The following is a 13278-nucleotide window of genomic DNA, read 5'->3' on the forward strand; positions in this document are numbered from 1 at the left end:
AAATGACTATCTATCTGTGTGATAGAAGCCTAGTAGGATACCACATGTTGTTTAATTTCTTGTCAAGTACTAAAGGCTGGCCACCTTCTGTACTAACTATGCAATAGAACAAGTGTTCATGATCATAGTGATCTCTCAACAAATTCCTTTACTTCTATATGATTGATCAAATTTTGGAAAATAGAAACAGCTGAAAAAGGAGTAGTAAAGTTATGGTGGTATTCGGAATGGAAACACATTCGTGATACTAAGGTTGACGTGGTTATTAAAAGGTTATAGAATGCTAACGAGCAAAAGTATAACCAGTATAATATTAGGAACGGAAGGTAGTAGCGATTACGAACTGGAAAAGAATGGGCATTGAGAAGCAAAAGCTCTAATGCTAAAAGCTATAATGAGAGTCTGTGCAATAGACTTGAAAGAATTTGGAATGATCACTTAACATGGATTGAGTTTTCTCATGACAATAGATCATATGTCATTATCGAGATGTCGCCTTATGAGATCCTTGAGGGAAGACAATGTCGATCTCCCTTATGTTAGGATGAAGTTGTAGAGCGCAAGATGCTCGGACCCGCAGTAGTCCAAAGGACCAGGGATATAATAGATCTAATCAGAGGACGGCTGGTAGTAACCCAAGATGGACATAAGAGGTATGCTGATTTGACTCGAAAGGACAAAGAGTATGAAATAGGGGACCTAGTAATGTTATAGGTATCCCTTGGAAAGGATTGATTAGGTTCGGAAAGAAAGGAAAGCTAAGTCCACAAATTGTTGGACCCTTGGATATATTAAGACGTATTGGGAAGTTAGCATATGAGCTAGCCCTACCCCCGAACATGAAGCAAGTCATAACGTGTTTCACGTATTAATGTTAAGGAAGTATAATTCAGATGCTAGATAAATAGGGGCATATGAGCGCATAGACATGCAACCAGACGTAACCTATATGGAGCAACCAGGAAGGGTTATAGATTGAAAAAGGAACAAGTGCTTAGGAGAAAGGTTATCAAACTATTCAGAGTTTGATGGAAGAACCTCAATGTGGGAAAATTTACTTGAGAGTTAGAAAGTGCAATGCTAAGAAAGTATCCCTATTCATTTTCTATCTGATTCCGGGACGGAATCCTTTTAAGGAGGGGAGACTGTAATAACCCCAATTTTTGGAATTTTTTTGAAACCCTTATGAATAGTGATTTTGCTGATTATGATGAATAAGAAAAACTTTTCATGCCACACTATGTAGGGGTTCTTTTATTGTTATTCTGAGATCTTATTAGTACTCTATATGATAAATAAGTGTATGTAAAGATCGTCAGAATCCAAATTCGAACACTTTGATTTTTCCCGGAAATCTACCAGATACAGAAAGAATTGAGTATAAGGTAACATGATAAAAAGGATTTAAATTCAAGGATTTTAAGAGAGGATCATAAATGGAATATAAAATATTGAGAAAGGTTTAGGGGAAGCCCAAGTAATAAGATCCCGGATATGATCCCTCGAACGATAAACGCGAACGAAAGTTAAGCGAACCGTAAAACAAATAAGCGACCAAGAGACAAGCTTGTACAAGAAGCCAAGGATTGTGACATCATCAAACCACAAGACAAAGACATGTGGCAAATGGATGACATAAGAAAGGTGATATAAGCATGACAAGTGAGATTGTTTTGTTGGTTGATTTGTAGCCAAGCATTATTTACCATGGTAAATTCTAAACTAACCAAGCTAACAAAACACCACACAAATACACCAAGCAAGCAAAAAAAAAATTCATTTCCTCTCTTTTCTTCATGAAGCTCTCGGCTTCTTTCTTAGAAAAAGGGAAGTCCAAGCTCCTCCACTTGCTAATTTACAAGGTAATTATCCTAGCTTCTCCTAGTTAAGTTACATACTTCCTAGGAATCTTAGCTTCAAAATCCTTTCCTAGCATTTCCTATAAATCATTCAAGAAGATGGTGAATAGTACTTTCTTGAAATTAATTTTTGTGTTCTTGATTTCTTTGAAAGATCAAGCTTGTAGGAGGTTAGATTAAGGCTTCCATGGGCATTCCAAGGATCTTTCATGGATTAAAAGCTTCAAGGAAGGTATAACTCTTCATGATCTTAGTCTTAAGTTTTGTTGTTTGGATTTCCTAATGTTTAGATGATGGGTTAGTGTAATGGGTGTGTAATCATGTTTAGAGCTTTGTTTAGTAAGTGGTTTTGTTGATTTTAGAGTTAGGAGTGATACTTGTTGGATTTAAAGTTCTTGGCCACATTTTTGACTTGGTTTAGATGAATAAGTTGAGATATTGAGTTATGGTTGAATGATATTGTATTGTGGTTGAATGATGGTGGAATCGTGATGATTGTGGGTTGTTTGTGAATTGAATTGGAGTTGTACGAAATTGGTAATCGCGTAAATATAGTCGTCGTAATGTCCGATTACCCTAGACTGTTTTTGTTCTTAACATTAGGACCCGTGAACTCACTGTTAGGTTTTGACCATTGCCATGATTAGATAGTTCATGTTACGAGCTTCGTTTTGATATGTGGTTCGTTGAATCCGATGTATGGTTTAAGAGAAACGACCGTTTTAAGTAACGGCGTTTCGTGACCGAACCATTACCCCTCGCCTTACTTTGAAACCTTGGTTAAGGACTTTAAATGACTAATTGGGGTATGTAACAATTATGTTAAGTGGATTAGGCAGTTGGTAAGGTACTCGCGAAAGAATCGCTTTAAAATTCTTAATGGTTAATTTATTAAAAATGGTGGAGCCGAGGGTACTTGAACGACTTAGGTGATTCGTTAAGCATAGGAGTGACCATAAGCGAACGTTAGGGTTCAATTGGTTAAAGTCTAGTTTCTTAAGCGACCGGGGTTCAATTCCAACTTATGTTGTTGTTCATAGGTTATCGGACCCACTCTAAGCTTAAGTCTATCTGGGAGCACTCAGGCAATTTTCTACCCGTTATACTGTTGTGGTGATGTATATATGTATATGTATTATCTTGTGATAGATGCATGTTGGTTATTTAGCAAATTTTGTGATATATTGAAGCATGCTGAGATGGTATATATATGCATGTCTGTTTCATAATCTGGTTATCTATCTGTTGATTTCAATGCTTATAAGTTGCATAATACATATGCTAGAGATAAGCAGTAGTTGCGTATACCCTTAGGATAGGGGACCCAAAGGTGAACATTTTCTAAAACCGGGAGTCGATGTTCCCGAGTATATTATACATATATTTATATATATATATATATATATATTGATATAGTTTCCAAACTATTAATCGAATAAGGTTTATTCGATAGCTTTATTTTATTTAATGAATATTATTTTGAATATTCATTCGAGGACTTAAGACTCCATTTATTTTATTTAATGAATATTATTTTGAATATTCATTCGAGGACTTAAGACTCCATTTATTTTATTTAATGAATATTACTTTGAATATTCATTCGAGGACTTATGACTCCGCTTATTTATTTAATGAATATTAGTTTGAATATTCATTCGAGGACTTATGACTCGGTTTATTTTATTTAATGAATATTATTCTGAATATTCATTCGAGGACTTATGACTCGGTTTATTTTATTTAATGAATATTATTCTGAATATTCATTCGAGAACTTATGACTCCGCTTATTTATTTAATGAATATTAGTTTGAATATTCATTCGAGGACTTATGACTCGGTTTATTTTATTTAATGAATATTATTCTGAATATTCATTCGAGGACTTATGACTCGGTTTATTTTATTTAATGAATATTATTCTGAATATTCATTCGAGGACTTATGACTCCGCTTATTTATTTAATGAATATTACTTTGAATATTCATTCGAGGACTTATGACTCCGCTTATTTATTAAAAAATATTCTTTATTTTATTAAAGAATAATGTTTTGATAATCAAACTTATTTTCGATTATTCAAATAAAGATAGTACTTTCGTATAAGTATATCTTTGGTTATTTAATATTCATTTCAAGTATGAGTTGTAAAACTTCTACTTCAAATTATTTATATAGAGATTATCCTTATGGGAATATTATTTAAATAATAATATTCATATATTTTCTAATATATCGGGACTGATTTATTTCATTAAATCAGCATTACTCCAAACATTCTTAAAAATGTTTTCGAGTCTTCAAAATGATTTTTAAAAGTTAGAGCGGATCCCAAAACTTATTTATATATTTAAGATCTTCCTTTCGAAGGGGATTTAAATACTCGTTCAAAACCTGAGGGATCCGGCTCAGTGGTGTATTTTACATTCGCAACGAGGTTGCTATTTTGAGAAACATCTTGATTACTTGCCCATCGTTCGGGAAGTAAGTTCATCTATTTGAGTCGGCATAAGCAACATGGGCTCAGTGGGCGTCCATAAAAGTGTAAGTGGCTCAGTGGGAGTCCATCAAATGCGTAAGTGGCTGAGTGGAAGTCCAACATAAGGTCCTATTGCGGCCAGGGTGATGACCAGTGGGGAATTTGTCCATCTACTAGTAGAAAAGGTTACTTATTGGTATCTTTGCCTGATCAGCAAGATATCAGGTTTATGCCAAGGTTTTCTCCTTTCCAAATTCATTGGATATTACAACTCTGTTTATAATTTTCATAACAGAGGTTTTCAAGGAGTGTATGAAATATATATATATATAGGTGTGTGTATATATATCAGGACTTAATGAAGTATCTCGTAACTTCATTATTTATAATGATATTTCAAAGATTGAATCTATTCAAGTCTTATCTTGTAGTCTCATCAGTGTGATGAACTTTTGAAACTAATTATAACTTGAACGGTGGTAGTTCAAGTAGTATTCGGAAAATATATAAGTATATTGGAGTATCTTGTAACTTCATCTTTTCAACTTATATCTGGTTAATGATTATCTTATGCATGACAAAGATTTTCACAAAAACGTTGAGACAAGGTTAGATATATGGGATCACCGTGCAACGATATTTTCATACAGTTATAAACTGGAACTCTGTGTATATTATGCATGGAAGAGGACTTCTAAGATTTTTAAAATTATATATATATACATATATACTGAATATTTTGCGACTTGGTCGCGTTAAGATATCAACTTGGTTCATTTCTTCTTAACCAAGACTTTCTTGAGTACTGTGAGAATGCTCATATATTGTTAATTATTATACATATTATTTCGGTGGGCTTGTTGCTCACCCTTGCTTTCTTCTTTCATCACACAACAACAGATAGACAAGATGAATAAGATCAAGCTCCCAATTCGGGAGCGGATAGGAAACGTTCCGCAGTTTCCTGTAGGCGTTGATGCCGCCGTAGCTGAGGTAGGAACTACCAATAGGCTAGGTTTTCAACTATTGATGTACCAGACTTATGTATATTATGAATTGTAATAATGGCAAAGAATATGTAAATTTATTCGAAACCCTTTTGAGGTGTAATGACTTATAATTGTGGAATAAAATGACTTGTGTTATTTTTGGTATTCATCTCTGAGACTATAACTTGTGGTGTGTGTGTATATTGTGGGGTCACGGTACGCAGTAGTTGGTTGACTGTTAAGATTAAGTATTGATAAGGGAAATGGAACTCGTGAAAACCCGAATCCCCGACCCCAGATTTGGGGGTGTTTTCTCTCATTTTCTCTCTGTTTTTTCATCAAGGGCTCCCCTTCACCATCTAAGGGGGGGACTCTTCTCACTCTCTTTTGCCCAGCTGAAAGAAATAGCTTGCATTTGTTCACTCTCTTCCTCTCCTTTTGCCTGAGAGCAACTCAGCCTCTCACTCTATTCAATCCCTTCGCTCAATCCTAATAATGATTGTACAACTACTATATCATCTGCACTTGTAACAATTTTGGAAATTTCAAGTGATGCAGTGACTTTCAACGGATGAGCAACATCTGTTGAAGTAATAGTTGAGAAATTCAATGGATAATTGCTGTTGAGCACATCCGTCGAGATACAATCACTAGTCGATGGATGAATAATATCCGTTGAAATAGTAGAAATGAATGAGTTTGGAATTGAAATTATTGTAGAGTTTGTGGTGATTGATTTCAGATTGTCCACAGATTTCTCAATATTTTCAGAAAGAAATGGCAAGTGAGCCAACAAATCATCTAAAAGATGATGCCCACTTGCTTGAGATTTTGGCTCCTCCAAGAGAGTTAAAGATGGAGAATCAGGAAATAATGTGTGAATCATGTCCATGTCCAAAGAGTTAGTGGGTGATTTTTGTGTGTGAGGTACTTCTATAGTAATAGATTTTGTCTGTGACTCCACATTTATTGGAGCTGTATGAATTTGAGAAGGTGCCATAACTGAGTCTTTTACTACAGTTTGTATAGTGTGTGCACCCTGTGTATCCCCAATGTGTTTAGATTTCTTCTTTCTTGTGTAAGTTTGAGGTTGGTCTATGTCCCTAACCATTTTAGCCTGTGCTTTTGACTGAGAGCTTTGTTCAATAGTCACATCCTTTTGGGAGGATGCAACTAGTAATGAGCTTGATTCCTTATTAATCACTACAGTTTATTGGGAAACTGTAGTGTGCCTAGGCTAGGTTACACACACCTCTCTCTCCTTATCCTTAGGGCTTCTTTGATGTTCACCCTGTCCCTCACCAGCCTCACTCCCCTTCACACTCCCCTCTATAGTTTTGGTAGTTTTTGAAACTAGTCCCTTTTGAGAGGAACTAGGGTGGGATCTTTGAGACTTGGATTTAGAAACTTTTGTTTTAGTGGCTTGGGTAGGCATCTGTTGGGTCAAACTCACAGATGCCATAGCCACACTTGTCTGCAAAGAAGTTTGTGATAGAGAAGTAGTAGAGACAGTAAAACTTACCTCACTTACCTAAGGCCCCTCCATGATTGGCAGGTAGATGAGAGGGACCTCACTGAGATTATTTGCCCTGTTCAAATCAGCAATAACTCTCCTCTCTTGTACCCAACAATCTAACTTGTTTGTTGGGTTCTCAATAGGAAGAACTTTAGAAACATGGTTAGCCAACATCATAAAGAATCTAACATAATAGATATTTTTATTTCTTTTTTTAATATCTCCTAATTTATAACCTAACTCATAAATGACAAACTCACTAAAATTATAATACTTATCACTAAGTAACATATAGAGCATGTTAACAAGTGAGTAAGTCACAGCATCAAAGTTGCATATTTTACCAGAAAACAATTTAATGAATGAATCACAGAGAAAGCTCCATTCCATTCTAAGGCCTTTCCTCTTAACCTCACCTAGCTTGGTGGGGTTATAAGAATAACCCATAGAAGTAAGCATGGCACTTACATCTGTGTTTGTGTATGGAACAAGTGTGTTATTATCAGGTAACAAACATGCTTGAATTCATCACTATTTATGCAGTAATCATTACCTTTCAGAGAGAAGGCAATAGTTTTGTCCTTAGAGTTGTACACTGTTGTAGTCCATATCTCTTCCACCACCTCACAGTAGATTACCGGTGATGCCAACATAGCATAGCTCAATTTGCAGCCTTAAATAAAGTCCATCATCTTGTGATAGACCTCAGAAGTAGTGGCATTCTTGTTGACAAGTGCTACAAAATTGTTCTTTTCATATACGAAACCAGTTTGAGACATGATTTTTACAACAGGTTCCATTAAAGTGATGAAAGCAGTTACAGAAAAAGGTTTTGGGTTTTGGAGACGAAGAGAGTAGAAATTACTTGAGAAAGATAAAAGTGAAAATGAAAAAGAAATTGAACTTTTATACTTTCTCAGAATTGAACGGTTAAAATTAAAAAGTAAAAATAAAGGAACCAAAGAAATTTTCCCAAAATAGCCGTTTAAAATAAAACAAAATATTGAAATGCTAAAGTTTATCTATCGCAATATACTTACAGACTGTAAGTAAATTCGATGAATAATAAATAGAATTAACGGCTATGATTAGAGCAATTTGATGGATGAAGATTTCACAGATATCCGTCGAGATAAAAAGTACCCAGAATAATATTTAATTATTCAACATATAATAAAATTCAACGGATATTCATTTTCGACGGATAATGAACATCCATCGAGATGCAAATTTTGACTTAGCCAAAATTTCATCTTTGACAAGAAATATCAAATTTTATTCTGGCTGCATTTCAAATTGCTTAGACATTAAAACAAATTAGGAGTAATTAAGCATAATTAACTCACTTACCAACCTAGTAAAGGTGTACTCATCAAATGGCTTGGTAAAGATGTCTGCAAGTTTCTTCTCACTTGAAACAAAATAAAGTTCCATAGTACCATTCATGACATGTTCCCTAATAAAATGGTACTTATTGTCAATGTGCTTTGTCCTTGAATGCTGCACAGGATTTTCAGTAATAGCAATGACACTTGTGTTATCACAGAAGATTGGAATCTTGTCTACTTGTAGACCATAATCCAATAATTGATTTTTCATCCATAAAATATGTGCATAGCAGCTGCTAGCAACAATATATTCAGCCTCAGCTGTAGAAGTAGAGACTCAATTTTGTTTCTTATTAAACCAGGACACTAGCTTGTTTCCTAGAAATTGACATTTTCTTGTTGTACGTTTTCTATCAATTTTATAACCTGCATAATCTGCATCCGAATAACCGATTAGATCAAAACCAGAATATCTAGGATACTAAATGACAAGTTTTGGTGTTCCTTTGAGATATCTGAAAATTCTCTTAATAGCTACCAAGTGAGATTCTCTAGGATCAGCTTAAAATCTAGCACAAAGACATGTAGCAAACATTATATATGTCCTACTAGCTGTTAACTATAAAAATGAGCCAACCATGCCTCTATAACTTGAAATGTGCAGACTTTTCAGTAGTGTTTAATTCAAGTTTAGTGGCAGTGGCCATGGGAGTTTTTACAGATGTGCAATCCATTAAGTCAAACTCCTTTAAAAGATCATAAATAGATTTGATTTGACTAATGAATATTCCATCACTAACTTGCTTAACTTGTAAACCAAGAAAGTAAGTTAGTTCCCCCATCATGCTCATTTCATATTTACTTTACATCAATTTGGAAAACTTTTTACAAAGTTTCTCATCTGTAGAGCCAAATATAATATCATCTACATAAATCTGAACAAGTATACTAGAGCCATTAACATTTTTAAAGAATAATATTTTATCATCAGTACCTCTTGTGAAATGATTTTCTAAAAGAAACTTTGACAAAATGTTATACTAGGCTTTAGGTGCTTGCTTCAAACCATAAAGTGCTTTCAAGAGATAGTAGACATAATCTGGAAAATTGAGGTCTTCAAAAACCAAGAGGCTGACAGACATAGACTTTCTCCTCCAAGTCTCCATTCAGAAATGCACTTTTGACATTCATTTGATACACCTTGAAATTGGCATGGGTTGTATAGGCTAGAAAGATTCTGATTGCTTCAAGTCTTGCAACATGAGCAAATATTTCATCAAAATCTATTCCTTCTTATTGACAATAGCCCTTAGCAACCAATCTGGCTTTGTTTCTGATTACTATGCCATTTTCATCCATCTTATTTCTGAATACCCATTTGGTGTCAATAGGATTTTTGCCTTAGGTTTGGGTACCAGCTTCCATACCTTATTTCTTTCAAATTGATTTAGCTCTTCCTGCATAGCTAAAACCCAATCAGGATCCAACAAAGCTTCTTCTACTTTTTTAGGCTCTTCCTGAGACAGGAAGCTGCTGTTTAGACATTCTTCTTGAGTTACTTTCCTAGTTTGCACTCTTGAAGATGCATCACCAATAATTAACTCAAATGGGTGATCTCTAGTCCATTTTCTTTGTTGTGGTAGATTAGCTCTAGATAAAGAGGCCTCATAATTATCTTGATGTGTGACTGAGTTTTGATTAGAAGAAACTCCCCTGAGTTTCTGGATCCTTAAATTGAATTAGGGGTTCTTTCTGAGTGTGATCTGTATTGACTTTCAACTCTTATTGATGGCTCAACAGATGTTGATCTTTGCCTCTCGATGGATGATGCAGATTGTCTCTCGACGGATGATGCACTTTATCTCTCGACAGATGTTGAATTATGTGCTTCATTTGTTGTAGATTTTTCCGCATTATCCTTAGATATTATTTCTTGATCATTTTCATCATCACTGTCATCACAAATTATCTCAACATTGTCAAATTTGAGGCTATCATGGAAACCTTCATCTTGCAGTCCGTCAATCTTCTTATCATCAAACACAACATGTACAGATTCCATAACAATTTTGGTTCTAAGATTGTAGACTCTGTATGTTTTTCCAACTACATACCCAACAAAAATACCCTCATCTGCTTTGACATCAAACTTTCCATGCTGCTCAGTTTGATTCTTTAGAATATAGCATTTTGCAGCCAAAGACATGAAGAAAGTTTAATGTTGGCTTCCTATTCTTGAACAATTGATAGGGAGTCATGCATTTTGCTTGATTGACCAAGGAAATGTTTTGAGTGTCACATGCAGTATTTACAGCTTCTGCCCAAAAATATGTAGGTAGCTTTGATTCTTCCAGCATTATCCTTGCAGCTTCAATAAGAGATCTATTCTTTCTTTCCATTTTGTTGTGGAGTTCTTGCTGCTGAAAATTCACGCATGATCCCATTCTCTTCACAAAATAATCTCATCACAGGATTTCTTGAACTCAGTTCCATTGTCACTCCTGATTCTTCTAACTTTGAGATCATGATGATTGTTGACTTGCCTTATGTGATTGACAATGATTTCACTAGCTTCATCTTTAGATTTGAGAAAATATGTCCAAGAGAAATTTGAGAAATCATCCACAATTACTAGGCAATATATGTTCTTTTAGATGGACAACACATTGACTGGTCCAAATAAATCCATGTGCAGTTTTTGTAAGGGTTCTTCAATTGTTGATTCAAGCTTCTTTTTGAATGATGCTTTGATTTGCTTTCCTTTCTGGTAGGCATCACACAATCCATCCTTTGAGAATTCCACTTGAGGAATGCCTCTTACCAAATGTTTCATGACTAGTTCATTCATAGTCTTGAAGTTAAGATGGGACAGCTTCTTGTGCCATAGCTAATTTTCATCTTGAATTGCCTTGCTGAAAAGACAAGTGACAGAGTCTGCATTTGCTGAGTTGAAGTCAGCTAGATACACATTTCATTTTCTCATTCCAGTGAGAACCACTTTGTTGCTTTTCTTGTTGGTCACAACACAAGCTTCAGAGTTGAACGTTACTGAGTTTCCCTTATCACAAAGCTGGCTGATGCTCAACAGATTATGCTTGAGTCCATCCATTAGGGCAACTTCCTCATTGATGACACTGTCTTTAGAAATCAATCCATATCCCACAGTATAACCATTGCTATCATCTCCAAAAGTGATACTTGGGCCAACTCTCTCCTTAAACTTAGTGAGAAGGGTGGAATCACCAGTCATGTGCCTTGAGCACCCACTATCCAGATACCAGAGATTCCTTCTATTTCCCTGCACACATCAAAATCAAATCAAGTTGATTTTGGTACCCAAGTTTCCTTGGATCCTACCTTGTTAGCCTTTTTCTTAGGTTTCTTAGGTTTGTCCTCATTTAACTTAGGTATCTGAGATTTATCCTTAGTCATTTGAGTAGAACCTTTAAAACCATTCATCATTGCGGTATTATCATGCATAGATTGGTTAACATGGCATGGCATACTATATGCAAACATGTGATTCCAGAATGGCATGCAAAATAGCATTTGTGGCATACTAAATGTAACATAATAAGGATTAGGTGCAAATGGTATATTAGCATATTGTACTGATAAATTATGTGCAGGCATAACAGGTAATTGTGATGTGAACATATTGGGAAATGTGGGAGATGTAGACATAGATGCAGGCATAGCAAATTTGCAATTAACAGACAAATGATTAACACTACCACACTTAACACAGATTTTTCTAGGAGCATATTTGTCAGGTGTGTAGTTGTTATGTTTGTTAATACCAACTTTTCCATTTCTATTAGTTTTCCTTTTTGAGTCTGCTTTAACCTCAATTTTCTCCAATCTGTCATCCAATTACTTAATTGACAGATGTCCTACATTAGCTCTCTTGTTTTCCTTGACTTGACTTGTTTCTCCTGTAACAAAGTTCTTAAAAACCGATCCATATTTCTCATTTAACTTAACTAGCTTGGCTTTGCTAACTGGCTTTCTTTCACTTGACGGATGTGATTCCTTTTTAACTCTCGACCGATAATCTTTATTATCTGTTGAATCTACATCTGTTGAATGTCCTTTTGCCAAATTATGATTCAGTTTCTCCTTGTTCTTTTTCCAGGCTTCTTCATAGAAAGACTCTATACCTTGAACTTTGGTAATTTGAGTATGGACATCTCTAGATGATTTTTAAGCCTTAATTACCTCTTGTTCACGTTCAAGTTATTTTCTTAAAATCTCCTATTTATTTAAGGATTTAATCAGTTCATCTTTTGCAATCTTGCACTCTATCTTCAGTTTCTCAAACTTAACAAATTGATTTTTTAACACGCAGATGATATAATTCTATTGACATGTCATTTATAGCATCATTGCACTCAACTTTAGATAAATGTGCTAGATTAGTGGTGATTACCTGATTACTGGATGAACTAACCTCTGTTTCATCTGATTTGGCCATAGGTGCTAGATTAACATAACTTGTATCCTCATCCTCATCTAATCCATCAGCAACCCATTCAATTTTCAGAGTTAGAAAAGCCCTTTCCTTCTGTTTGATCAACTCAAAATATTTCTTCTTGTAATCCACAGGCTCAAACTTCTTTCTATCAGAATCAGGATTTCTGCATTCACTTGCAAAATGACCATTCAAGCCACACTTGAAACATTTGAATTTTGATTTGTCAACCATGTTTTTGTATGGCTTAGATGCTCCAAAATTCTCCTTAAATTTGAGCTTGGAAAACCTTCTAGATAAAAAAGCCAGATGTTCGTCAATGTCATCCATATCATCTTGACTAAGATGGTCTTCATGTTCAACTACTAGCCCTTTTCCTTTGCCTTCACAAACTCTAGGGTTTGGTGCAGATTCCACAGCTTCTACCTTCATCTCTTTCTATCTCTCTTTCTCAGCAACCAATGCAATGGATCCTCCCTTCTTCCGTCCTTTTTCCAGCTGCTCATCCTCTTCTATCTCAAGCTCATAGGTCTTTAGAATGCCATACAGTCTATTCAAAGTGAATTCCTTATAATCTTGGGAATTTATAAGAGAGACTGTCATAGGCTTCCATTCCTTTGGTAGAGATATAA

The sequence above is a fragment of the Apium graveolens genome, chromosome 10 (assembly GCF_009905375.1).
Source record: "Apium graveolens cultivar Ventura chromosome 10, ASM990537v1, whole genome shotgun sequence".
Classification (NCBI taxonomy): Eukaryota; Viridiplantae; Streptophyta; class Magnoliopsida; order Apiales; family Apiaceae; genus Apium; species Apium graveolens.